The sequence below is a fragment of the Ixodes scapularis genome, unplaced genomic scaffold (assembly GCF_016920785.2).
Source record: "Ixodes scapularis isolate PalLabHiFi unplaced genomic scaffold, ASM1692078v2 PGA_scaffold13__105_contigs__length_92229423, whole genome shotgun sequence".
Lineage (NCBI taxonomy): Eukaryota > Metazoa > Arthropoda > Arachnida > Ixodida > Ixodidae > Ixodes > Ixodes scapularis.
Window position 1 is genome coordinate 62,907,734 of NW_024609839.1, and position 7,074 is coordinate 62,914,807.

Sequence of the window (7,074 nt, forward strand, 5' to 3'; positions counted from 1 at the left end):
AGTCGAAATGACGCCTGCAACAGAGCACAGCTAGAGGCTTTCAACAGGGGACACGAGCGTTAAAATAAGCTGCGATTTCAAAACATCATGTCTCTTTTCTGTCCTTCGGTGTTTACTTTGATCAGTGTATACCAAAGCAAAGCACTCAATGCTGCAAGTAATAAAGTCGTGTATACGTACCTTTCGAAGCGATTGAAAGTGCGTTGGTTTCGCTTGCAGCTCACGAGCAAGGAGCACTTTCTGTCGGTCTCGCGTGCTCGCCATGCTCGCGTCTCGACGGGTCGCGCGCAGCAGTGCGCATGCTCGGCGCACGGCGGCACGGCGGCTTGGCCAGGCTCAACTGGGCTCGGCGGCCCGGCCGCCCGGCTACGTAGTCAGGCGGCTCGGCTCGCTCCCTCCGAACTCCAGCTGGTGCGCGCGCTGGTTGACGACTTCTCAAAAAACGAGGCTGTAACGTATCGTTTGACGCCGCAAATGCACGTATTTTCCACGTCGTTTTCTTTTTTTTAACAGTGTGTGAATCGGTGTGATGAAGATAAAGAGTGGTGGGTGAAATGTGTTCGCATGTGGTCGTGGATTTTGTTAACGACGTAGGATTACCCCGAAAGGTGGGTCAATATATCGAGAAATGTGCTCGTAAGATCTGTCAAACCTATTCACCCTCGTTATTTTATCGTGCGCTGCGAACCGACATTGTCACGGATCGCGTTCGATTTGGGTTCGAACACCGGTAAACCATTTTTTGTTGCATTACAACGACTGCAATAAACATTTGTAAAACGATCACTTCAATAAGAACGTCGTTAATGGACTTTTTCATTGAAAGGTAGGTCGCGGGTGTACCAGATAGTTATTCTGAATGGTTTGGTGGTTATCCAGCATTTCAAGCACGCAAGACTGTGTCTACTGTGTGCCGTACCAACTGCTTTATATACTTGCACTGTCAATCAATGTTCATGTTTTCGCAAGGCAGAACGTTTGTGTTAAAATATCTTTCTCTCGCGTGTTGCCGTGTGGTAACTCGTGCAGCTTTACGATATCATTCACGCGATGTCATAAATGTGGGCATACCGATATCCACATGTTGCTTCACGAACGCTGAATATCGTGTTACGTTTTCTGTTGTTGGTAACTTGGTATCCGTTCTGAGATATATGCACGCGATATCATTTTGGGCCCGTGATCGACGACCGATATTTATATATCGTGAGGCCGTACAGTATGTCCATATCGGTCACCAAAAGGCACGCGATGTCGTATTCTATTCCAATAACCACGCATTATCGGGGTATTGTGCTCCAATATGGTGTTGTAACCACAAGTTCTATCGGGATATTGTGCTTCGATATCGTGTTGTATACCAATAACCGCAAGTTCTATCGGGATATTGTGCTCCAATATCCTGTTGTATACCAATAACCACATACTATATCGGGATATTGTGCTCCGATATGAATTCCCATCGTGCGTATCGGGTTAATCGGATAACAATAAGATTTTATTGGTTTCCATCAACTTCATTGGAATACAATATTTCCAATAAGCCGAGTTCATATTGGCCTTTTTCAATAGGGTCTGCATTGAGCTTCGTCAGCGAAGCAATGGAAGTACTATATTTACATCGAAGATAGAGCAAAGCTTCGTCGTTGCAGCTGTTGCCTGATATTCAAGAGTTTTAGTAGATCCTTTTGATACCTCTGATGCTCCCAATAACGATATGATTAGGGTTCCGCGTTTTCGGTTTCTATTTTTTCAAAATTCGGCGTACTTTTTTCGGTGCTTATTTTGAAATTCAAATTTCGTATTTTTTTTTTTTTTCGGCGTATATTTATGCCCACAAAAGTATCGTTTTTCTTCGGGGAATATAAAATAAACACCAACGGACACCGGATCAGATGATCCTTGTAGCTCTGATATTTGTGATCACTCAAAGAATAACGGCACAAATATATTGAAAAAGAAATGGACACTTTCTTTGGCAAACGTGGGCAACTGTAAAATAATCAAGAAAAAAAAAACACAGCAGCACAAACTATTCATATATAAAGCCTATGCCAAAAAAAAAACAAAAAAACATGAAACTTTACCTTCTGTGTATCAGGATTACGTAATCTTATTATAGTGCACACACATATATTTTCCCAGGTTTTCCTCGTTGATCCGCACTCTTTCTTTCCTGGTAATATGACCCTGTGCTTCGAGAATGCCCTCTCAACGCTAACACTGGACACTGCAAGCTGAGGAGATGAAGCGCTGCCTGAGCCAAAATCAGCCAATCAACCAATTGGGACCGCCAAAAGAGACACGGTGCGACGTTTTGAAGGACAACACAACATGCAGAGCTCGCATCAAGTCAGTCTTCTTTACAACGAGTTTGAAAACACACTCGTACATGGCGAAGTTATGGGGCCTTTCGGACTTCACGTTCCGATCGATGATGCGCATATTAAACCAAAACTTCGTGATGGCATCCGTGTATCCCATACATTCGGACACGTTTCGATAGACACTGTCGCTCCACTTTTTCGCCACAGCTCTGCGGTACGACTGGAAGGTTAAAGTGACCTTTTCCGGTTAAAACTGACTTTTCGAAAATGGATTCGACGTACTTTTATCGGATTTTATCGGTTTAAATTGAAAATGCCGAACCTAGAAACTGACATTTTTCGGTTAAAACCGAATTCCCGAAAATAAATTCGGCGTACTTTTATCGGTTTTTATCGGTTTAAACCGAAAATTCCGAACCCTAGATATGATGAATGCGCAAAAGCGGCGACGGAGAATCGGGTATCGTTATCGGAGTCATCGGACCGAGCTACTAAAATTGTCCATTGTCGAAATCGCGAAGCTGTAGAACTCATCGTACATCTAGCCAAAACTAGAATAAGAATTAATTTATGCCCACCTTACTATAACGGCATATATATTGCTAAACAATAGCAATGCATAGTTGTAACAGTAAGGTGATAATAAATTATAAATTAGGTTTGGCTCGATATTCTTTTTCTTTTAATTCTGACCAGGTCGACACTCGATTGAGACGATGGTGAATAAGTAACATACCAGAAAAGTTCGTATTATGCAAGCATAAGTAATAGAAAAAAGGACATTTATAACAACAATTAATTAGAACGTTGGTAAAAACAAGGAAACGTAAACGCACGTTTGTCGTGCGTTTACGTTTCCGTTTACGTTTCCGTGTTGTTCAAAAACGCACGGAGCACGAACCGACTGCAGTTTACTCCGGTGTTCTCCAGATAGACGTCCGTTGGACCACGGGCAGCGAAGGCCAGAGTACTAAGTAAGCCGCGCTATGGGCCGTAGCGCGGCTTACTTAGTACTCTGCACTTCGCTGCCCGTGGCATCAGTGGACGTCTATCTGGAGAACACCGGAGTAAATTGCAGTCGGTTCGTGCTCCGTGCGTTTTCACTTTTTCGTGCTCTGTGCGTTTTCACGAATTTCACTCTCCCCTCAATCCCAGAATATCAAACTACGTCCAGCCACCGTATTATTTTATTTTTGAAAATATCTGCTTGAGATAGGATGCGTTCTGCTGGGGTAAAAACAGGAAGAAGGAAGACTATTACAATTTTCGAAGTGCTCGCAAAAAGCTGACTCACAAAAAGAGTCCTAGTCACTATAACCGAGAAGGACTTTGTTAATTCTTGTCTGTGCACTTACCGCCTCGAGCTTCTCGAAGAGGCACACAATAACTCAGTGTCCTCCTCTCCCCGTCTTCGATCGCAAAGAAAAACAAAGGAACTAAAAAAAGGAAATATAACTTGCGCCCCCCCCCCCTCTTTTTTTTTTCAAGAAATGACTATTGGAATTTTTTGACAGTGTTGTTAGTGTCTAAAAAAAATAGACTCAGGGGCTTGGTGTTGCAAAAAAGGGCTTTGCGGAACTGAAGAGTGACAGCCTCCCTTTGCGCCGGTAAATTCGAGCGGCAGTGTCACCGCGCTCGACTTTACCAAAATAAAAACAACCTTTTCTTTTGAGGTTGGAGGAAAAGGGGGGGGGGGGGGGGTGTCCTGAAAAAAAAAATGTAACGATTTACAAGGAATCCGTTACGTAAAAAGTGTAAGGGAATTACTTTAAAATTACTCTAGAAATTATGTAATTATTCCGTTACTAAATTACTGATAAATGTAAGGGATTACAAGTAATTTCGTTACTTGTAACGGATTACGTACAAGTCTGGTCCTGTGGGCCATCCAGAGGTTCATAAAACTGCACAATCTGAGCTCTTTTGTCGAAACCGACCACCAGCCGCTGGTTCGGTTGCTGGACTCCACCGACCTCGACCTCGTGCTTCGTCACGTCCAGCGGTTCCGCATCCAGCTGCTGCGCTACCGGTTCATGGTGCAGTATGTTCCTGGCAAGTGCCTCGCCACTGCCCACATGTCGTCTATAGACCCCGAGGTCCTCGCCCCAGCTGCGTCTTCTGCGTACAGCATCGAGCTCTTCGTGTCACAGATTGTGACTGCACACTCTAAGACAAAAGGGAGGAGAGAGAAAGCAACAGCGTGTTTTCCTCCATTTCACTAACGCGCCCCCGAGCGGATCCGAGAAGCAGGAAGGAACAAGACGTCTTGCTTCTTTTTGAGGCTGACTGGAGGAAAGTTATTCCACCTTATCTTCGTGAGCTGCTCTAGGCTTTGTGACTTCTTTATTATTTCCTTTCAGACACACTGAATGTGCAGTTTGATATGCAGTATTTGTGCACCCACGCATGCCCACGCAGCACGATAAGTTACCTGAAATTGTGAACCTTTGCATGTCAACCACAGGGCGTCCATTGCATATTCTGCCAAGAACGTAGAACAGTATGCTGGTTTCTGCCCTTCATTTCGTCAAATAAGTAAACGAAGCCGTCATGAACCGCCAAGTTCTAAAATGGTGCTACGTACACCGGTCACAGTGGATTCGCAACGGTTGCCCGAGTCTGCTTGAGCCTATTTAAGTGTCACGACGGTGAGCCCGTGACCGCGAAATCCACCGTTGCAGCGACTCTGCCTGTTATTAGTCTATGGGTCTACCATACTACATTCTTACCGAGTGTGTCAACCGCTGATCGCCTTGTGTTTTGTTTCTCCACGCATAACCAACATTGCTATGGCAGTACTGCCGGTTGTGAAAGTGGTCATGACCCAAGACGCGAACCGTCGCCGATAGCACCGTGTGTCTCATTGCCAACCGATGATCATCTTCAACACGAGCAGTGGTTTTCCTCTGAAGCAGGCAGCTTGGACGCGTGCCGCAGCGCAACATAGTTCATTTGCAGGTGGTACCGCAGTTTGAAGGATGGTTCGCACAATATGGGGGGATCAAAATTCAATGTTCTACCTCGGGCGTAGACAAGATTTCCTCATTCTCAATCATTTTGTCTAAAAATCGGGGATTTGCGACGAATATACCCGCATGGTTGGAAGGGCCAGACAAGCCTTTTGAGCGCTTCGTTTTCTAGCCTCTCAATCCTGAACCCACTCACGCACCACATGTGTAGATGTTCCGATAGGTGGGAGCACTTATTTGGAAAATTGTGAGTGGCAACTGTTGTTATCTTTATCAGAATTCTGTATTATGGTCAAAGGTGGACTGCATATTTGCAATACTTTTTCCCACTTAAAAATATGTCATACTAAAAATATGTAGTATACACTCCGTGCGACGCGACTGGCGCGCCGCCCCGCGGCCGGTACCGAAGGTAGGCAGTGAGCACCCCAGAGAAAACGAAACCGAAACCACACCGAGTACGTTGGTACGCGTTGAAGTCGGAGTGGTGCTGTTGCGCTGGGTCCACAGCATGAAGTGCTGCCTGTGCTGCGTCATTAAGTGCTTCAATAGTTATGCGTCGTATCTCGTGGAGACAAAGTTTCACAGTTTTTCACCTCGCTGATGTTTTGTGGGACAGCGACAACGATGGAGCCGTGCCGTACGACGCGAGAAATTTGGTGTCCCGATCATGTCTGCCACTGTGTCGGCACGGCTGACATATTCTACACTGCCGCTTTGCGCTCTGCATTTGTTTTCGTACCAGTAACGCCTACATGTGTCAGCGCCGATGGGACGAACTGAAATGCCATCACACACTCGCGGGTATGCAGTGCCAATTTCGTTGGAGGAATGCCCTCCAAAAAAGTTTCGTCCCCATCGTACGGGTCGATGATATTTCCGGACAAATATGGCACGCAATCTGTACTTCATGAAGAAAGATTTGAACGGTAAAAAAAAGTGACAAATATAAATCTAAAGAAAACAAACATGAAACTCGGAATCACTAGAGAATCGGCGTTTGAGTATGGAAGTTTATGTCATGTGCTTTCTTTCTTGGTCAGCCTCCTTTTGGATGTGGAAACACTGACACCCCGAGTTCTGTAGACAACAATTTTTTTTTCTCGGCTTAGAGCCACCTATCGCAAAGTGGTTCGAACTGGAAGTACCGTCCACAAGTCCCTTCATACCTGTAAAGTGTGCACCTCCCACGATGAGTGGTATTTTCTGACAGCCTTTGACGGTCAAAGCCAGTTCCCATTTAATTACGCCGCCCAAACTAAATTTCCACCTGGTTTCGCTAGGCCAACTATTTTTGTTATAATAAGTGTTGTGCCAAGTGACGGTCATGTCAAAGTACCTGTGGGCCGAAAATCAGCACCTCGCACAACAGGTTATTACACAACAGCTGACCGCAAAAGCCCTTGGCGGCCAAACCGTGCGTTGGCTGACAACTTTTTTTTCTCGGCTTTGGAACCACCTTTCGTAAAGTTGTTTCAATTAGAAGTACAGTCTACTAGTCCCTTCCTACCTCTAAAGTCTCCACCTCCCCCGACCAGTGGTATTTTCTTGACAGCCTTTTCATGGTCAAAACCGGTTCCCATTGAGTTACGCCACCCAAACCAAATTTTCACCTGGTTCCCTATGCCACTTTTTTTTTTGTATAATAAGTGCTGTGTCATGTTACTGTCAAGTCCAAGCACCTGTTTGCCCAAATCTGCACTTTGCGCAGCCCGCTATAACACATTTTGGGTCCAATATTGGATATACCGTACAGCTTTATTTCTTTATTCGTTAGA